The sequence below is a fragment of the Ursus arctos genome, unplaced genomic scaffold (assembly GCF_023065955.2).
Source record: "Ursus arctos isolate Adak ecotype North America unplaced genomic scaffold, UrsArc2.0 scaffold_10, whole genome shotgun sequence".
Taxonomy (NCBI): Eukaryota; Metazoa; Chordata; class Mammalia; order Carnivora; family Ursidae; genus Ursus; species Ursus arctos.
In genome coordinates, this window is record NW_026622764.1 from 28,139,223 (window position 1) to 28,160,533 (window position 21,311).

Here is a 21,311-nt window from a genome sequence, read left to right on the forward strand (position 1 = left end):
AAGATACATATCTTTATCTATATCTATATGCTAATGTTAGGAAAGCAAATTCCAGAGAGAGCTCGTCTTGCTCAAACCCCAGCTGCATTTCTTCAAAGGTCCCTCATCTGCAAGTCAGGGTAATGAAGGCACCTCCCTCATAGGGTTTTTGAAGAGTAAATGAAATGATATAAGTAAAGAGTCTTTAGCCCCACGTGGCACATTGTACAAATCTCATTTCAAAAACTCAATGAATGTTAGCTTCTTCGGCTGTGGTTAGGCCTTTAAAAACTATGGAATGCTTCACAAATTTGCATGTCATCTTTGCTCAGGGGCCACGCTTGTCTTGTCCGCATGTCTCCCCAATTTTGGTGTATGTGACCCCGAAGCAAGCATTCTTGAACCAGCCCACACCCTGACTTGGAGACCTTGAAGAATTGCTTGAGTGGACCAAAGGGAAAAAAAAAATTAAACCAATGATAATGACATCATATTCCACAGCAGTGAAAATGGCACTGATAATCAAGCCAGACTTTTGGTGGTGGCGACGAGAACCAATTCGCCATGGTTGCTTTTCAGGTTTATTTTAGACTTAAATACAAGTACTGTGGATTCCTTTTTAAAGCCAAGTGGCTCTGCTGGAAGAAAAAAAATAGGTATCTTGATGGTCTAGTGTTGGCTATATGTTTTCTTAATGTGAAATGAATGTTTGAGCTTATTATACTCATATGAGTCTGCCATGTCCTAAAATTTATTACTCCGAGTCGGTGGGGTTTGTGTCGTTACCAGTGTGGTTGCCGCTCGATGCTGAAATGCATTCGTTAGCTCCAAATGACAGAAACTGCACTACACTACAGCTTAATTTTTGAATTTTAAAAAATTTTTTATTGTCAGCCTGCCTGTTCTTCCTTTTGAACAGAATAATGAGATCATAGTTACGTGAGGAGTCGATGAAGATTTCACAGCACTGGGGTAATCTTCCTGTAAGCGTGCTGTGGTTTTTGCTCATTTTCAATTTGGCTATATTCACAGTGTTGTGAAGTCGTCATACGTCTTCCTAGTGTAGCAGGGATATGCTTAGACAGTTTGTATCAATGAGATGACCTAATTGTAATGTTAGAATTTGTCAAATTTATTCAAAACCTATCATCACAATGAACTGTCTGCTCTTTTAACTGTTATACTTTTTGAATGTATTTTTTCTACTTTTTTTTTTAATCCAAAAAGCTAAGTTTCAGCTGTAGAACTGCCTTGTTATAAAAATGAAGAGAGGCTGGGGTTGTAACTAGTCACTGGCATTTGCATATTATTCAGAATCTGTTCTTTATCTACCAGACAAATATGTCTCATTAACATGCATTAATGCCTGATTTCCCTTCTGTTAAAGAAATGATACGAGTCTGTAGCATTCTTCACCCTCCATAAGAAAAATAAGCTTATCTTTAAGAAGAAGGAAAGGCAATTATTTGGATAACGTAAGGCCATCTTTCTCAAATTTTCTTGTCTGAAACAGTAGTTCTCCGTTGGGGCGGTTTTGTTCCCATAGATCACTTGGCAATGCCTGGAGACATCAGTGACCGTCAAGACTGGGGTGAGGGGGGCGTTACTGGCATCTAGGGGGTGGATGCCAGGAAAGTGGCCAAGCATCCCACAATGCACAGGACAGCCTCCACAACAAAGAATTACCGTAATCTGGTCCAAAATGTCAACAGTGCTGAGGTTGAGAAAGCCTGGTCTAAAATATCCCAGTGTCTCAGTTATTGCAACAAAGCTCGGGTTTAGACTTGGAAATATTCGGTCCAGCTTACTAAATCTCCACTTTCTTTACCCACAAAGAACTAGACATACTTTTTAAGGCATCTTGCTCAAATATTATTGATGTGTTGAGGATTTTTCTTAAAAGAGGATGATCCAAATGATAGGGAAAGTTCTGTCTGCTCTTCCTTTAAAGGGAGTTTTTAATTATGAGAATGAAGCGAAAGACTTGAAATGGTATTTTTAGAAAGCATCTTTTCATTAAAAAATACTCTACAGAATTCTTCATTTTAGGGCTTTTCTTAAAGTCAGTGAGGTCAGGCAAATAAAGAAAATAAAATATATTTCCTTTTTCTTTCAAAGTGCCCTGCTCCTACCTCTTTAAACAAATGCATGCTGTGTAAAGACTGACAATTGAATCCTTTTATCTGATCTCTGAGTATTAGATGACTCGAAATTTAAGAAAATGCAAGGAACATTGACTCTGGGAAAAACAGCCTATATCACAGAAAAAAGCACACACGGAGATACAAATCAACAAAGAAACAAAACACCCTCAACCCAGGCCTTTTAGGAAAAGTAGCCATATATTTATGGGAGGGGTGTGTAAAAGCACTTTAGTGAAGAGAACCAGTGATCGCAATGCATCAAAGTTAAGCGGTAGCGAGGTTATCACTCCGTGAAAAATCACATAAACATTTCACATATAAAATATTATTCATCAGGGCAAAACCCTCTAAGGGGTTGAGACATAGCAAACGTGTCATGAAACCTTTTTTTTTTTTTTTTTTTAAAGAAAAGATAGATCCCACAACTGAGATGGAATCTGTAGGTCATGCAGTAGGTAAGAGAGGAGTATAATTGAGAAGGAAATTAGCAAACCTTAAATATCTGCTTCTGCAATATCATTACCCATAAACTTGCCCTTTTTCCACCCTCTTTTCCCCAAAGACGGATGTCCCATATCTGAACTGAGGGAGATGTGTGCTTTCTAACAGCTAAATCAACAAGGTTTCACATGAGTAGTGCTGTGCGGTGTGGTTGACTGATTTCATGAAAAACTAATCATGTATTCATCATTGAGATCAAACACTTCCCAAGTAATTATCATCCAAGCCCAATCTGATAGGGCCTGAAGACGTGGCGCTGCTGGTGTAATCAGAGGCTGAGCAGAAGAGTTCTCTCAGCTTTTGCAAACCTTGGGTTGGAAAGTGTAAAACGGAAATTGTGTTTTATAATTAAGAAAGGTAAAGTTGGCAGGCTGCAATCAATTATTTCAATGAATCATAACAATTTTAGCCTGCTGGGTTATTTACTGGAGCACACGTTTAAAAACGGACTTTTCGTACGAGGTATTTGAAACATTTTTTTTTAAATGTGAGAAAAAAAAAATGCAAAGACATTTTTGAATTCAAATACAAGCCCTTTGTGTACCCACTACAAAATAGCATCCTATCACATCTATGGTTTCCTTATTTTGAGCTGCGGTATTATTCTTTTTGAAAAAGAGCTATTGTTATATTGAATTGTATGTCATTACAAAATGATTGCTTTCAGAAAATCTTATTGTGGCTTTATGTCTGTGATTATAAATTTAGATGAAGACAAACAATGTAGAACATTTAAATGCTTTACAAACTGCTTCCACACACGTCACCACGAACGCTTCTCACGTGTCTGGTAATACGTTACGTGCTTTCCATGTGTTATTGCATTTAATCTTCCGACAGCTTAATGAAAGAGATCAAGTTATAACGCCCACTTATGAATGAGGAAACCAAGTCACGGAGAGGCTGTATCTTGCTCAAGGTCACAAATAACAAGTGACAGAGCTGGGACAGGATGCTGGCCCAGTGAGTTACAGACCAGAGCAGGCCTCCCTCATAGTATTTGATCGTGGGGTGACCGTATTTTAAAAAGAACCTTCTATATGCCAGAGGCTGATCTATGCACTTTAGATATGGCTTTTGGACCTCTCTGAAGCTCGGGTTTTTAATTTGTGAGATGGTGATAATAATCTCCATTTTCGGAATTATGAAAATGGAGCTAATGCAGGTCAAGGCTCTACCACCGCGCCTACAGAGTAGGGAGCTCTGTTAATTGACTTGTCGTGCATCCAACAGCCAGCAAACAAAGGGTCTGATTTACAAGTGGGCTGGATGCCAGATACAAGCCTGAGAGGTTGGCAGAAGTGCTGCCATAATTATTGCCACAGTTACAAACCTCAGGTAATATGCTCTTTCTGATAGATCATGCCAGCTTCTGGAAAATATGTATGACTTGAAGTTTAACAAATTAAATCACATGCTTTGGTTCATAATACAACTAAATGGCTTTGCAAGTCTAAATGGTCACATTTTGCAATTTCTTAAATGTGTACCTGCTGCACATATTTCACCCGTATTTTACAAGTTTCTATTCATTGTTCAAGATTAAATGAATTTCCTTAACCTAGAGAACTCACTTTATTATCCATTTTTTAATTTATCATTATAAAACATGAACTAAACTCTATATAACCAAGTTGATTATGTGATTCCTTTATCAAATTCAGCAGCATTAATTAAACATCTACTATGTACCAGACACATAGAAGGTAGCTTACATATTTCTTTGGGGTGTGTAGAATTGGGAGTTCTTTCTGATAGCCAATCTTATAGGAGCAGAGAGTAGAACAGTAATTGCCAGGGGCCGGGGAGAGAGAAACGAGGAGATGTTGGTCAGAGTACAAAGTCTCTGTTATGCAAGATGAGTAAGTTCTGGAGATCGAATGTACAGCACGGTGACTAGAGTTAACAACACTGCATTGTATACCTGAAATTTGCTAGGGTGTGCTCACTACACATACACACACACACACACACAGTAACTATGTGAAGTGATGGACGTGTTGGTTAGCTTCTTTGTGATAATTATCTCACTATTATATGCACATCAAAATCTCAAGTTATATACCTTAAGTAGAGACAACTTTGTTAATAATACCTCAATAAAGACGGGGGGAGGATTAAGTCTCTTCGCCAAAGTGAAGTTCTATTCATTTAGATGAGATTAAAAAAAATAAGCCTAGTTGGAAGGTTGTTTTTCAGTGCAGACAAATATTTCCTTCATGTTTCACTTGTTCCTCATCTGTTGGTGAGAGAAAATCACTTACTCATGAATCTTTGAAGAATCACCACTGGCCAATGGAAACATGTGGATTCCTTCACAAAGCTGCTTAAACTTAAACCGGGTTCCTTGAGAATGACGTCAGTTCCACACATTTCACTGAGGTATCCTTTAACTCTCGGTTATTTTCGCCTCTTCACAAAATAAACCACTACTGATGGAGAAAGTCATTCATTTCATGGCATCATCGCCAATGGCTCACATCCACGTAGCTCAGAGAGGAAACGGATTTCTTTGCTCATTAGACTGGCAATTGCTCCTCCTTTTGCAGGCAGGATTTATACACTTGCTTCATGGTTTAGGGCCTTGACTGATTTTTAGTTGAACAAGAAATTTTTTTCTCAGGCTGTATTATATAAATATGCCTAGAAGTATATTCATATCCCTCAAAGGCAACATTGGTGTTGATTTCTTTAATTTTGATGAACATATTTATTTTTTTGAAAGATTATTTATTATTTGAGAGAGAGAGAGCGCGCGAGCACAAGCAGGGGGAGTGGCAGAGGGAGAGGGAGAAGCAGGTTCCCTGCTGAGCAGGGAGCCCGATACGGGTGCTCCCTTCCAGGATGCTGGGATCATGACTTGAGCTGAAGGCAGACGCTTAACCTACTGAGCCACCCAGGTGCCCCTTGGTAAACATATTTAATGCAGAGCAATCATGTTAATGTATTATTAGCAAGATCACCACTTAGAATAATACCTCTTGAATGATTGATATTAATTAGTTAAAATAATTTCAATTGGCATTGCAGAGTGCATATTTTAAAGTGCCATTTTTCATTTTCATTTTAGATCTTCATGTGTGCTTTTTATTTTTATTTATTTATTTTTTTAAAGATTTTATTTATTTATTTTAAAGATTTATTTTAAAGATTTATTTATTTATTTTTTTAAAAGATTTTATTTATTTATTTGACAGAGATAGAGACAGCCAGCGAGAGAGGGAACACAGCAGGGGGAGTGGGAGAGGAAGAAGCAGGCTCATAGCGGAGGAGCCTGATGTGGGGCTCGATCCCATAACGCCGGGATCATGCCCTGAGCCGAAGGCAGACGCTTAACCGCTGTGCCACCCAGGCGCCCCTTCATGTGTGCTTTTTAAATTCCAGTTTTACCCAGCTTTCTTTTCAGATGGTTATTTGTGGGCTTCAAAATATCTGAAAAACATTCGGGCCTTATGAATGGTCTAAGCATTATCATCACTTAATAGATGTGATGTGGTGATTGATTGTTACTTGACAGATCAGTACATCTCCCGAGTAATGGCAGCTGATTTTACCCACACGCATTCAGTGTACCTAACCACTGGTTTGATTTTCAAATAATTTGCCTTGCTATCATGATAATGAACAAAGGGAACCCCAAAGAAACACTGAATATGTTTGTGACTCAGAAATTTCAAGAAAACTAATTCTTATGAGCAAAGACCCTCGTAAAGAATACTTTCAGAGGTACATATGCGGAAGTAACTTCACCAAATTGTCCAAATGTCTGGCCTTGAAATAACAGAACTGAATATTTGTTAACATTTGAAGATATCTATAGAAAGGAAATAATGGGTTAGATGAGAAATTTCTAGATATAGGATGATGGTGGCCAGTTTATCCTGGAGCCATCGAACAGTGAAAGCACAAGATCTCGGGGGAGAAAATGACTCAGGACATCAATCCCATATCTGTCTAATCTACAAAAGAAGAAAAGTCAATGGGTCTAAAAGCATTTGTGAAAATAATTTCATGAATCAGTCCCTTTCAGTTGGGCTCTGGAATACTGCAGAGATCTTGTGTAACTTTTCACCATAGTATTATTCTCCTCCATTCACCTAAACACTGACACTTTTCTTAGTTAACGCAACACTCATCAACCTGTGAAGATAATAAGGTTGTTAGAACTCTCATTCCCTTTGTATTAAGAGATTATATGCTGAAGAATATTCACCAAGAGCAACAATGTACAAATCTCTCCAGACTGACTGTTCTGGGTACGACCTGCGGTATTTATACTCGTGTACATATGGCTTTGCGAGTGTCTCATCTGTTTAATTCTTTTGAATGACAACACAAGGCTTTGACTTCTTTCAATTTGCTTTCTAGCATTCATTATTATTATTATTATTTTTTGCTCGAAGTCATTTAACATTGTAGCTCTGGTTATGGTAGAATTGCTGTGTTTTCTCTGCGGTGCTCCCAAATGTTCCCTTTCATTACAGACATCTGCATCACTGAAAACACAAGAGATTGGTCTAGGGCTGTGGGGACCAACTACAAGTAAAAAGAAGACAAACAATAAGGAAAGATTTAAAATCCTCATATGTCAGAAGAAGTACAAGTGGTGGATTATGCTCTGGGGTATGAAAAAAAGCTCTCCAAGAAATAGAAATGACAAAAAGGGGGGGGGTGGGGACGGGGAGAATCCTGTAGATATTGCTAAACTGGGAGAACCCCTAATGCAAAATATGAACAACAGAACAGGTTTGGATCACAAAGAACATATATACAGGAAAAGGAGAAAGGTGCAGGACTGTTGAGCCAAGAGGGTAAAAACACCTGAGTCAGCCATGAGAGAGGCTTCAGAAATATCAAGGTGAGGGGGTGGGGTTCAAATAAGCAGTAAGCAAGGACAAGCAGAAACATCACACTGCTTTCATCTCCTTTGAATCTCTAAACCAGGGCCCCACCAAATGACACAAAAACGTAACTAGAGGTTTCTGCCTCGATTTTGGAGAAGTCCTTTTTGCTTTATCAATTCATTAATTAAGACTTTTTTTTTTTGGTGTTTTCCTAAAAAATGAATTCTTAGGATTTCATTGTAAAATAAAATATAGGGAAAAAATGAGCAAAACAAATTTCTTCTGGCAAATGGTGAGTAGATTTTCAGCCAGCGAATATTCAATCTAATTATTTGATGACATTTTAGTTGAAACTCTATGGAGATTTTTATGTTTCATGGATGCCAGTTGGGGATATTCAGAATACCCCATTTATGGGATAAATAAGATTCAGCCCAGGTGAAATAGGATGTGAGGATACTTTAAAGCTTCTCCATATTGGCTTTGCAGAATTCGGGGAGGGCTTTTTCATGCAAGGAACTTGAGGAACATCATTTCTGCCCACTGGGGCTTCCTTACCCATGTATTCACACCTTTCAAAACTGTATCTTAATTTAAAAGCTGTCATTACAAATTGGAAAACAAGATGAATAAATCAACTCATCAACACATGTTGCCAGACACAGTAGAGCATCTGAAGGCCTACGTGAAATAAATAGAAACAGGGAAGTCTACACGACACTAGGAAGCGTTCATCACTCTTTGGAACTGTTGGAAAATAAATCCATAGAAATCACACATATTCATGGTTAAAACCACCTGCCCTGTAATTAGTACTCACAGAGTAAAGCTGAACAATCTTAACTGAATTGCTTTTGCATTGGATTTTAGCCCTGTCTTGAAAAAATACAAAGTAAGAAAAGACAACGCCCTCTCACCCTCAGCCATCCAAGAAAAAAAAAAAAAAAAAAATATATATATATATAGCTTTTAGCTGCCTCTTCTTTATAGCAGTAGGTATGAGTAACTTAGGGATGACTTACTGATAAAAACAGAAAGTTGTCTCTTCAGAAGTAATGACCTCTGGTTCCTATAGGTTTATATTAACTCCAGTAGGCATAGCCCTTACATGATACCTTTTTTCCCCCAAAGGAACCACAGTTCAAAACCTGATTTTTTAGATCATCTGCACACAAAATCATGATCTTTCACTGATGTGCATTAAGTAGCATCTGTGACTAAGAGATACAGAAATGACTTGGCTTAGTTTCCCCAACAATGGGTCTAGTGAGAGCTGGTGTTTGGGCTTCACATTTTGGGGAAAGTGACATTCAGACTTGGACAAGACTAAGTAGGACATTCCCTGTCGTTGTTGGCTTTTCCGACTCATTCCATTTCTGTAGGGGGCAGGAAGTGCTAGTTTTCAGAAATGCATTTTGTGGGGCCCTGGAATTTCATTTTATTAAGATTTTATATAGCTCTTGGTATCTGCAATGTGTTTTACTGTCATCTACTGATAATTATTTAATTAGATTAAATGATGATACAAATCTTCTCCATTGGAGTCGCTCTGCTGCCCAAATGATCATTCCTGAAGAGATGGCATATGAAACAGAAATTGCATCAAGTTCTTTAATACTTATGCAAGCCAAAAAAAAAAGCTCTTTAAAATAACAGTAGTTTATTTTATGACCTATGACCATTTCAAATCATGTGAACAGGAAGACAAAACGGTGCCTATTGATAATTTGATCATGGTCCAATTTTTTTTTTCCCAGGCCACAAATTACACCCAAAACCCCCTTTGTGCTTCATCAAGATAAAAAGCTTTTGCACAGCAAAGGAAACAGTCAACAAAACTAAAAGGCAACCTCTGGGAGGGAAGGAAATATTTGCAAATATCAGATAAAGGACTCGTATCCAAAATCTATGAAGAACTTACCAAACTCAATGCCCCCAAACCAGAAAATCTAGTCAAGAAATGGACGGAAGACATGAACAGACATTTCTTCAAAGAAGACATACAAATGGCCAACAGACACATGAAAAAATGCTCAACATCACTCAGCATCAGGGAAATACAAATCAAAACCACAATGAGATACCATCTCACACCTGTCAGAATGACTAAAGTGAACAACTCAGGAAACAACAGATGTTGGCAAGGATGCTGAGAAAGGGGAACCCTCTTACACTGCTGGTGGGAATGTAAGCTGGTACAGCCACTCTGGAAAACAGTATGGAAAGTATTAACTTTCCTCAAAAGTTAAAAGTAGAGCCACCCTATGACCCAGCAACTTCACTATTAGGTATTTATCCAAAGGATACAAACGTAGTGATCCGAAGGGGCACATACACTCCAATGTTTATAGCAGCAAAGTCTACAATAACCAAACTACGGAAAGAACCCTGATGTCCATCGACAGGTGAATGAATAAAGAAGATGTGGTATACACACACATAGACACACACACACACACACACACACGCACACACACACACATACAGAGCAATATTACTCAGCTATCAAAAAGAACGAAATCTTGCCATTTACAATGACATGGATGGAACTAAAGATATTATGCTAAGTGAAATAAGTCAGTCAGAGAAAGACAAATATATGATTTTACTCATATGTGGAATTTAAGAAACAAAACTGATGAGCATAGGGGAAGGGAAAGAAAAATAAGACAGAAACAGAGAGGGAGCCAAACCATAAGAGACACTTAACTATACGGCATAAACCGAGGGTTGTTGGAGGGGTGGTGGGTGAGGTGATGGGGTTGCTGGGTGATGGGCATTAAGGAGCGCATTTGAGGGAATGAGCACTGGGTATTATATGCAACTGATGAATCACTAAATTCTACCCCTGAAACTAACAATACACTGTATGTTAATTAAATTGAATTTAAATAAAAAACTCTACAAAACTCCCTTTGTATTATTCTTCATTTTATTTAAATTAAGCACAATTGTGGGACACCATGGCCCATCTGTTATCCTTTGCATTTTAAATAACTATTTAAATACACTTTGAAAATATGACCATATTAGTTTTTTTCTGGAATCACTTTTCTGCATTTCATAGATAGAAAAACTTAGACCAAGTTGATGGAGATCCGGTGCCCCTAGTCATTCAGGTGTTAAAAAAGAGGGGCTAAAACTACCAGTCCCTAGGATTCCAGTTCATAAGTGAGTAAACATGGTTTGGCCCTACACACACACACACACACACACACACACACACACACACACACAATGTGCTGATTGTCTTAACGACGATTATAATCACAAGCTTGCCTTTAAAAAAAAAAATTGTTGACTTCTGTGTTTCATTAACTTAATTTGAACACCCGAAGATCAGGAGAGATTTGCACAGAAAGTAAGTGTAGCTGGGCAGACTTAAAGAATCTAGATATTTTCTGTGAATATACGGAACAGGAAAAGGGACCACAATTCCCTGAGAGTTGTCATAGTCCAGATGGGAGAGCTCGTTCTCTGGAATAGGCAGGTTGGCCTTGTATGTGTGCAGGAGCTAGGACGTTAGGACAGCTGCGTCGTCTCCTGTTCTTATTCTTTCCCCACTTTTTATCTTTGAGATTCATCTACTGCTGTTGCTCTGGGCTTCAGAGGTATTTGGTGCACTGGAGAGCCTGGGGCTCTGCCCTGCCTATCACAGAAATGAGAGGGTACTTCGAGTTCTCCATATGCCTTCAACCAAGCCCTTCCCATCATGCCCCAGCCCACCCCACCATGTTGGTTTTCAGTAACAACTGTTTATTATTTACTTCCTACATGCCAGGAAGAGAGTGCTAAGGGGATATTCCCTTAACTTCTTTGTGGTTAGCTTGCGTAACCTATTCTTCTTTTAGTGCGATAAGAAGCTGCCAGAGCTGTTGCTCATTCACTTGAGTTTATTCACCAAAGGACTTTCACTTGAGTTTTCCCTTGGGAAGGGATGGAGGGAAGACTTGGAATCATAGGAGGTGGAGTGAGCTGAACAATTCTAAGAAGAGACCATCTTATCCACCAGGCTATATTCCCAAAGAAATACGCATTCACCTCCATCCCTGCCCTTCTGGCACAGCAGAACAGGGATAAGTCTGCACTGGACAGACCTGGCGAGGAACCTAGGTACTGCTACTTTCTAGCTGAGTGACTTTGGGCAAGAGTTATAGAAACTTTCTGAGCCTCAGTTTCCTTATCTCTAAACGAGGCCAGGACTATCTGTTTTGCAGCTACTTATTTATTAAACTAGATAACCTATGTTAGTCTCAGTGTGTTACACTGTGAGCGCTCAGTAAATGGGAGCTATTATTTTGCTATGTCGCCTGTCTCCTTAGATTTTGATTTCCATAAACACAGGGACCATGTATGGCGTGCCTTCTTTTTTCCCCCCTTAAGTCTAGCAAGTCAGGAAGAGAATTGGTTCCCAGTAAATGTTTATTCAATAGATGGAGTTAGTTACCCAGAAGAGTGGCAGCCAAGAGGTCATTGGCTTAAGAATACACAAGATGCCAAGCTTCTGATGCTTATTCTGTGGTGGATTTTTCTGTTTGTTTGTTTGTTTGTTTGTGGGTTTTTACAGAAAGCACAAGCAGACACTCATAACGTGTGTTTTAGACTGTTGCTGCTCTCTGTTGAGCCACACGATGAGAAGGAAGGCATGTTAGTTTCCACAGACACTGCAAGTCCCTAAAGCAACATGATGCGTGTGTCACAGAATGGGGTTTTAAGGTTTGCCTGGGTTTGTTTTTAACATACAAATACTTATCAAGGAAAAAAATGGGCTGTTTGGAGACAACCTCTTTTAGGTTTTGGAAGTGAATGCAATGGGAGAAAACCCTCCCTTTTTGTATCCTCTTCTGGCAATCTCAGAGGGCTGCAGCTGGGCTGGGGGACAGGAGTCTACTGAGGCATGTCACCACAGACCCCGAGGCTGGGTATATACGGCTACGTGCACACGCGCATGCCTGCAGGCGTGCATGAGCATGCGTGGACAGGAGCAGTTGTCGCTCACTTTTTTAAAGTGAGACAAATGATCTCAGGAAGAGTCAACGTGTTACCATTGTACTGAGGGAAAAGTCAAATATGATTAATTTTATTTTGGGTGGTGGCAATGTTTGTTGTTTGTGTGAACACAAGAGTGGGGGCGTGTACTTATGACCCGGCCCTTAGTGATAGCTGACTCGATCCAGGAAGCTGGTCAGCCAGACGATGGAGAATTTGAGGATCACAGCAACCTGCTTCCTCTGGGCAAATGCAGTCGCTGAACGGGGCAGTTTTTCTGGACTTTATCTTTGATACATCATGTGGCTCATTGATACACCCTGCTTTCATGGATGAGAGAGGGTGAAGCCAGCTGGACCGTACTGGCAGGGCCACCGCTCGTGCTCTGAGTAGGGCTTCCTCCCTCCGGAGCGATGCAACGTGCAGTGCGAGGCTCCAGCTGCAGCTACAGAGCCCTAAGGAGATGGGCTGGTGGTGCCTGACTGGAGGACTCTGCTCTGGCCAAGCCTCCGGCCCCAGCCGCGGTCAGGGGTACGGACCCAGCCTGCTGCAGTCTGGGCACCAGCCTCCAACGACCTGGCTGTGCAGCCCCACTGTCTGGTGAAAAGCCGGCAGGTGACTGGAGCCCCAGCGAGCAGACACTGCCCAGGACGCCACGGGCACCGCAAGTGGCATGGGGGCCGGGCTGAGCAGCTTTGGCAAGGGGGGCCTCTGCTCTGGAGGGATGACAGCATCATCACACAGACACGGAAGATGCCCGCCTCATTGGTAGCACAGTGCTCAATAGACTCTCTTAAGAGAGGGCTTATAGTCAGGGCAGAAGCTCTGTTTTTAAAGACAATGAAAGACACAAGGGATTATCCAGCGCACCAGAGCAGAAGGGCCACAAGGGCCAGCCCAGGAGGAGTGCACACCTGTCTGTGTGGCTCCAGTGGCGACCACAGATAAGGCTATCCATGGTCTTCGCACACAGCGAGAAGCCTGGGCTTGATGTGAGCCGTGTTGTGACCCACACAGGTGTATATTGCAAAGTGCACTCCTGTGTTGATTATGAAAGATGACCTGCAGCTAGGATCTCATCATCAATCCTCGTTGAGGGGCTTGTCTCTTGCTTGAGATTATTTAGATGTGGATTGCCAATGGCTCTCACGGAAAATAAAATGACCAGGAGGAAGAGTGATTCAACAGGAATTTATGGATGGGGTTCCAGTCCTGCCCTGTAATGTGCTTTCTGCGCTTGTCTCCAGTTCGGATGACAGAGATGTATGCAAATTCCACGGGAGAGGCAGAATATGCAGGATTTAAAAGCACTCCCCGGGTCAGTTTCTTCATCTGTGAAATGAGGACAATAAAAATCTCTACTTCAAAATGTGTTATGACTATCGGAGAGATTATGCTTGGTACATTTTGAGTGTTCAATAAATGATAACCATTTAACATTTTGAAAAGTGTAGGCATATGTTCTGGAGACACAAACCCCTCCGGTCCAATCCCAGCTCTGCCGTTCACTGATTGCGTGATCATGGCAAGTTCCTGCTCTAAGCAGTGGTGTCGGAATCTGTAGCACGAGGGGGCTACGAGTCCATGTCTCATAGAGATATGGCAAGGATTAAGTAGAAATAAAACCAATAAATGGAAGTCATAAGGGTACATATCACATAATAGGATTCTAAGGATTAAATAGATACAAAATACATGAGGGTCTGGCATATTGTAAGCACCCAATAAGGGGTAACTACTATGAACTAGTGTTAGAAATTCACTCCATAAACCACTTGTTTGGTCCATGAACTGATACTTAAGGAGGTAACGTCTTGTAGGGCATTCATGATGCTTTTAATAAAAATTAGCTTTTATGTGTATGGATAGAGTAACACAGGACTGAGTAGCGTGAGACCCTTCCAGGCTAGTTCGATCACAGAGACATACCTTCTCTGTGACCAGGAGGGCATCGGTTGACCTTCTTGTGCCTGAAGGCATGCAGACATATGCCTTCTGCCTGGCTTCAAAAGCTCATCGCTTACATGGTCCTTTTGAAGTTGGGTGTATGTTCTACAGAGGGCACAGTGTGGCCAGAGGCAAATCTGGCTCTTTGTTTAAAGACAGAAAAAAGGCCAAGCAACATATTGGTTGCTGATCACATGAACTCAACAATGCACCCACATGAATGTGAGTGTATCTGTAAACCTACGTGGATTTGTAGGGGCATATATGTGCATATAGATTATACCCAGATATGCGTGTATATGTGCACACGCACATAAACAGGTGTAACATGTACACACACGAACATTTGTCTATGGCAACTGTTTCATTAAATGTAATCAACAAGACTTTCTAATTCTTCACTTGGAAAGAATAGCATATGTATAGCAGGTTGGAAAAGCAAAATATCACAATAACAATTGATAACAATACTTGTTATCGTAAAATAATTTGCTGTGATCGTTCTTTAAGTTGTAAGTTATGTAACAATACTTGTTATCGTAAAATAATTTACTGTGATCGTTCTTTAAGTTGTAAGTTATGTATATGACAAGAAAGATCATTCTAAAATATTTTAAGCCTCCAGAGCACAATTCTCCATGAACTTGAATAGCATTACGCCTTCTTTTATGCACATCCACACATAATAAAATGCAGAACTGAATTATCATCTGTATCATAGAGGCCTACCTACACCTCTTTTCCCGCAAAACATGGAAAGTATTGTTGCAAAACTCACTCTTAGGGCACTGAGTCCTCGAATATTATATTTAAAAAAAAAAAATTCTAGCTCTGTGGTTAAATATATACTTGGAAAGAGTAATAGTGGTATTTGCATATTTCGCTTTATGATTGTCAAATAGTCACAACACCTTGTAGATCAAATATTCAGTAACTGGATAAATATTTTTTGGATCCAGATATTTCAGTGTTTGTCATCCAAATATAGAGATCCATAGCCTAGGGAGTGTGACAAGGAGTAGGTTTATTTTCTTCATTTTTTTTTAAAGTCATGAATGTTTTGTACAATTTGGAAATGTTCCCAAATTTTCTTTTTTCATTTTAAATGTTGTTTAAATATTTTTAAAAATATCTTTTACAGTAGATAAAGGGAAGGATGAGAAAAGAAACATCTGTTCTTTGGATATGCAGAAACATTAAAATTCTTGTTTTCTACAATAGCACAGAGCAGCTTTCTTTGTTATTCTGGGTTCAGCTCGATTTCCATCTTAAATTTAGAAAATGTGTCTACCCAGCCAGCAGCTATCGGCACGGCCGTGGGAGCACCAATTGCTAAAATACACTCTTTGAACCTGTATTTTCCAGTTTTACATGTACAAACCGCTTTAAGCATCCATTTTAATTCTTGATTTTGATTACTGAAAGCAACACAATGACTTCAGAACGTGCATCATATTTATTTAACCCCTTACGGAAGAACCCATTGGCAGTGAGAAGTGCTCCCAGACATGACTACCCAAAGGTTTCAGCAGAGAAATGTTCCTTCATAACGGGGTTATGAAAGACACTGCCTCAGTAATTTACTGAAGTTCAGCTTTAGAACAAGCTGTTTCTTTTATGTACAGAGCTAGCAATTCACAGGTCCCAGCTGAAATGTATTTTTTGTTGTTGTTGGAAGCTTTCAAAGATACGGCATTTGGAAATTCCTTAATTAGATTTAAGATTTTAGTCATACAGTGGCTTCTCTTTGTAACCAGAATGTATTTATTTGGCAGTTGCTTTATTTAGTGTTGCTCATTTCACACTGTGAATAACCAACAAAAAACTCTAACATGCTAGCACGCCAATGGCTTTTTTCCTTTGGAAAACAGAAAGCGAAGATAGATACAGGAAGAGATTTATGGAGAGTAGCCCAAATTGAAACCTATTTGGAAGCACCTTTTCTATTTGCACAGCTAAACATTGTTGCGCTTTATTTTAAATAAAGGCGTACAGAGACAGATAGCTCCAAGTTTGATACACACATTAGGCTGTGTTTCTATAAAAACACATGACACAATCAGCATTCGGAGAGGACCGCCAGCTCTGGAAGGCTTGCATGCCCATGGGTCATCCCTGGGGGACAGGCTGTATATAAATACCAACTGCCAGTTCACAGTTTGTGCAAATATAAAGTCGGTTAGGCCAAAATAACATGTATACAGTGTGACACGGCGGTGCCTAGCTGCGTACGTGTGGACCTCAGTATCTCTAGAGCTTGACATTATTTCACGTCTCACTAAAGCACCAGCTATTTGCAGACAGATGGGTAAAAGGACAAGAACTATAAGATATGTGGGGTAAAAGGAAAGAAATGACAATAATAAAGACTCTCCAGAAGGCCATGCAGGGAAGAAAGAACTGTATGGTGTCTGCTTAACTGGACATCCCTTTGTCTCCTGAAGCATCAATGAGAAAAGGAAGAGAGGCTTGGTCCCAGGTTCTAATAATATTTGGTTCATAGTAGATGTTCAATAAATATTTATTAAGAGATAGGTCCTATTGCTTCTAATTCCTCTGACTCAAACCCGTCCCATTCCTTTCCTTCATGGCCACTGCCAATAACCCAATTCACTCATTACCTCTTTTGGGGTAATTAAAATAGGCTCCCAATTGCTTTCTTTTAGTCTTTAATGTCCCCAGTCCAATCCAGTGTCTGTTCCCAAACGATCTTTTTGACAGGTGCCTATCTCCCTTACCGTCTGTAGGTTCCAGTGAAATTATTTCCTAAACATTTTCCATGCCGTCCCACCTCCCACAGTTGCAATTACCCCAAACCCTCTCTCCAGGCTGGAAGGTCAGCTCCACCACATTTCCACACTGTGCCTTTGGAGGCACACTGTAGAGACCAGTGTTTTCCACTTGGACACCTTTCCTCCCCCTAAGAGGCACCTCTCTGTCCTAGACACTCACAAGCACTCTATGTATATCTTTCTTAGAGGCATTGCTGGCTTTCCGATTTATAATACGCTTGTCTATACGAGGGTGTTACACTTTGCCCTCATCAGCTATTTCTTTAAAGGGCTGGTGTTCATAACTTATTCATCTTTGTGGCTCACATGAAACTCCCTCAAAGCGTCCTCTGTCTGTGTACCAGTCAGTAGTTCCTTTATATTCTCCTCCTTTCCTGTGCTTTTGTTTTGTTCCTTTTATCACAATTCAAGTTGTACAAATAATAGAATAATTTGTTTTTAATGCCATCTTTCTTGAAAGAACGTAAGCTCTACAAGGGCTTATGCTGCACAGCCAGATCCCAAGTCTCTAGTACAGTGTCTTGTCCTCAGCAGGCATTTGACATGTAAGTGTAGAGATAGATGAGAGACAGAGAGAGGGAGAGATGGATGATCAATCGGGGACACACGTACTCAGACACCTAGGTTCTTACGTGGTCATACTGTTCTGCTCTCCAAAAGAGCAAGGATAAAGAATTGTCATATAATAATCGTACCTAATTTTTCCTTTTCTTATTAATTAATTAATGTTTTAAAAATGATTTTTATTTACTACTGGAGAGAGAGACAGAGATAGCGAGAGAGAGCACATGAGTGGGGAGGAGAGGGAGATGCAGGCTCCCCCCAGTGAGCAGGGGGCCTGACATGGGGCTGGATCCCAGGACCCTGGGATCATGAACTGAGCTGAAGGCAGATGCTTAACTGACTGAGCCACCCAGTTGCCCCCCTTCTTTTCTATTATACACTGTCTCCTGACCACACCATCTATTCCTTCTGCATAGTTATGATTTCTGCATCTGTATCTCTCATTAGGACTTCTCTTGAATTCCAGAGATCTACCTGCTCTCTGGACACTTTCACTTAGATGTCCCGTGACCCCATGCTGGTTACTTTTTCACCAAATCATTTCATTTTCTTCTTTTTCCTGGTTATATCTCCAGACCACATTTCCCAGACTTTTTTGCAGTTAAGTGTAGTCATGTGATGAAGTTTTGTTAGTAGAGTGTGGATGAAAGTTATGTGCACATTTCCGGGCCTGGCTCATAAACCTCTCTATTCTCCACCTCCCTATCTGCCTGCTGGATGTTGAAGGTCCAGCAGAGATCTGTGTGGCCCCTGGATCACGGCTGGACCATAGATGGAAGGAGCCTAAATCCCTAAATGACTGTGTGGAGCAGAGATATACTATCTCTACTATTTGGGCTTAAACAAGCAAGCATAGTTCTATTCGTTAAGCTACTGAAATTTTAAGGTTGTTTGTGACAGCAGTTGGCCAAAGCTAATACGTATTTTCCCTTATATCCTATCTCCTCTGGCATCCTGATCTCTGTTAGTGCCATTTCACACTTGCTTAGTGAGAATGCTATGAGTTCCACCCCCCACCCCCTTATATTTTCCTTCATTTCTTGTTCCTCATCAGTCAACGTGCTCTGCTTTTTACTCCTGGTCTCACTGTTTTAGTTCACATTGCCATCTGTCCTTGATGGGTCTATTAGAGTCGCATCCAAAATGGCCTTTTTGCTTTCTCTCCTGCCTACCTTCAATTTACCCATGCTAGCCACTGTTTTTCTTTTGAAAACACAGATTTGGTTCTATAGCTCTTTCATACAAAGTTTTAAAATTCAAGATTCATTAAATTTTCTTTAGCATGTTATCCATTTAAACCATGTCATCAGTCATCCATTCCCTAACCATCTTTCACCTACATTTCTAATGTCAACTCAGGCTCTAAAAAACAAAAACAAACAAAATAAAAATAAAAACGACAAAACAAAACAAAAACAAAAACAACAAATAACAATCAAAAAAACCCAGAGGTACATTTTTCAGACTTTTGATTCTCAGCATATGATATTTACCCAGGCTTTAATGCCCTTTCCTTTCATTTTCTGTTCAACACAATTTCTTTCCTTTAATAAGACTCAATTAAATAATCCTTTTCTCTCTCTTCTAACTTCCCATACTGAGTTAATTGCTCTCTCCTTTGTATTCTTGTGGTACTTTGAAGACAACTCTCTCATAGTGTTTATTCCTTTGGATTTCAATTACATCTCTGTATGTACCTCCCAATTGATTGGGAGACTCCAGAGAATGAGAAATTGGTCTTACTTATCTTTGGGAGCTCTATGCCTATTTTGGTGCATGGCAATAAGGAAATTTCTTTGAAAAAGCTTTGTTGAATAAGTGTTTAGCTATTGTATAATTCACTATCAAAGAAAAACCTGGCCTTACTTTCCACTGTGGCACTGGCTCAATAAGAATGGGTAACTCCCTTTTTGCAAAAGCTATGATAATAAAGATTAATTTGTTTCAATAGTAATAATGATTATTGACATTCAATAAATGATTGTTATGTGTTAGGCACTGTGCTAAATTTTATGTGCTTTATCTTGCTTAATTCTTGCAGTGACTCTTCAAAGTTGATATCACTCTTCCGTTTTAGAGTACTGTATTCATACTATATTAGCTTAAGTTGGTGTACAGTTATGAACAAAGAATAGCTGTGGGAAAAGTGGCCCCCTGCAGGAGCTACTGAGGAGGGTACAACTGATTTTTCCCTGTAGGTAACAAACTATTTGAGAATTTCCTAAGGTCTTTCTCAAATCCCAAGCTTTATGTCTTATGAATATATATAGGTAATATAAACCCTGGAAAATTCCATGCAAAATTATTTTAAGACAAAGTTTTTGTTTTCTCTAGATATTTATGAGGTTCCTCTGATATCTGTGGAGAATACATAGTAAATTTCTGAACAACCATCATGCATTTTTAAGAGCATTCAGAAAAGTCAAGTGCATAGCTCTGGGGTGTTTTGAGTATCCTAGAAACCCTCTTGATCCCACAATTCAGAGTAGAATTTCAAAGAAGAAATAGTAGGATTTCCAGCAAGAGTTGAAGATCACTGAAACTCATGCATAGAATACAGCTTCTGACAACATTCACTGGCAAGCCAGGTCTTTCATATCCAAATATTGCCTGAGCCTGAACTGCATCAATTGTGTAGAATGTTTATGTGATTAATGAAAAATACTTTGTAATAATCAAAGACAAACAAGTGGAATGCTCTCTGCCATCCAGCATAACAGGAATAAAAAGAAACCTATTGCTGCAGCTTAATAGAATATCACTTGTGCTAGCCCAGATGGATGAGGGCATAGTTCCTTTGATTTAAGAACTTATAGTTGACTTGGAAGGAAACAAACCTGCGTGGAGCTGTATTGTTGGATTATTTTCTAAATCACTTCTTTGATATGTCATTCTCCTATTCAAAAAATTCCAGCGTCTCCTGTTGCCTGTAGCTCTGAACCCCTTGATCTAGTTTGGTTGCCCCCCACCTCGTTGTCTTCAGCTCTGTCTTTCATGACAGCTCCTGTCAACCCATCTAGTCACCAAATGCCAAACTCAGTGTGGCCTTCCCTGCCTTTTGCCTACTCTCTGTCCTACACATCTGTAACCACGCAGATTCTATTTGCTTCCTGGAAAATCTCCCACGATCATATCTGTTCAACATCTTCTCTCCTTCTTAGCCCTGTAAACCCTATGGCATACACAGTTGTCACTTTTCATTATTTTCTTATGTATTTTTCATCTCTAGAAGCATTGCCTCATCTTCCTAATTAGATTGGAAGTTTGTGGACTTTAGGATCTGTATTTTTTGATATCCCAGAATCCTCTACAGGAAATGGGAGGGAAACAAGTATTTACTGTGTTCCTGCTGCATGCCAGGCATTATGCCTGATTCTTCACATATGTCGGCCGGTTTAATTCTCACAATCCTGTGAACTATGTATTAACTCCATTTTAAAGAGGAGAAAACCAAGGCTCAGAGAGTTTAGGTAAAGTATTGAACATCACACAGCTAGTAAGTAATTGGGTTGGTATGCCAGCCTGGTCCTGTCAATCTCCAAAGCTCCTGG

At 39.9% G+C, this 21,311-nt stretch overlaps 1 non-coding gene across 1 annotated transcript; it reads right to left on the reverse strand.

Moving 5' to 3' along the window:
- Positions 1–266: 266 nt before the first annotated feature.
- LOC113251605 (U6 spliceosomal RNA) lies at positions 267–375 on the reverse strand. The gene has a single exon (XR_003314572.3). It is a non-coding gene; the product is annotated as a U6 spliceosomal RNA (small nuclear RNA).
- Between the last annotated feature and the right edge of the window lie 20,936 nt (positions 376–21,311).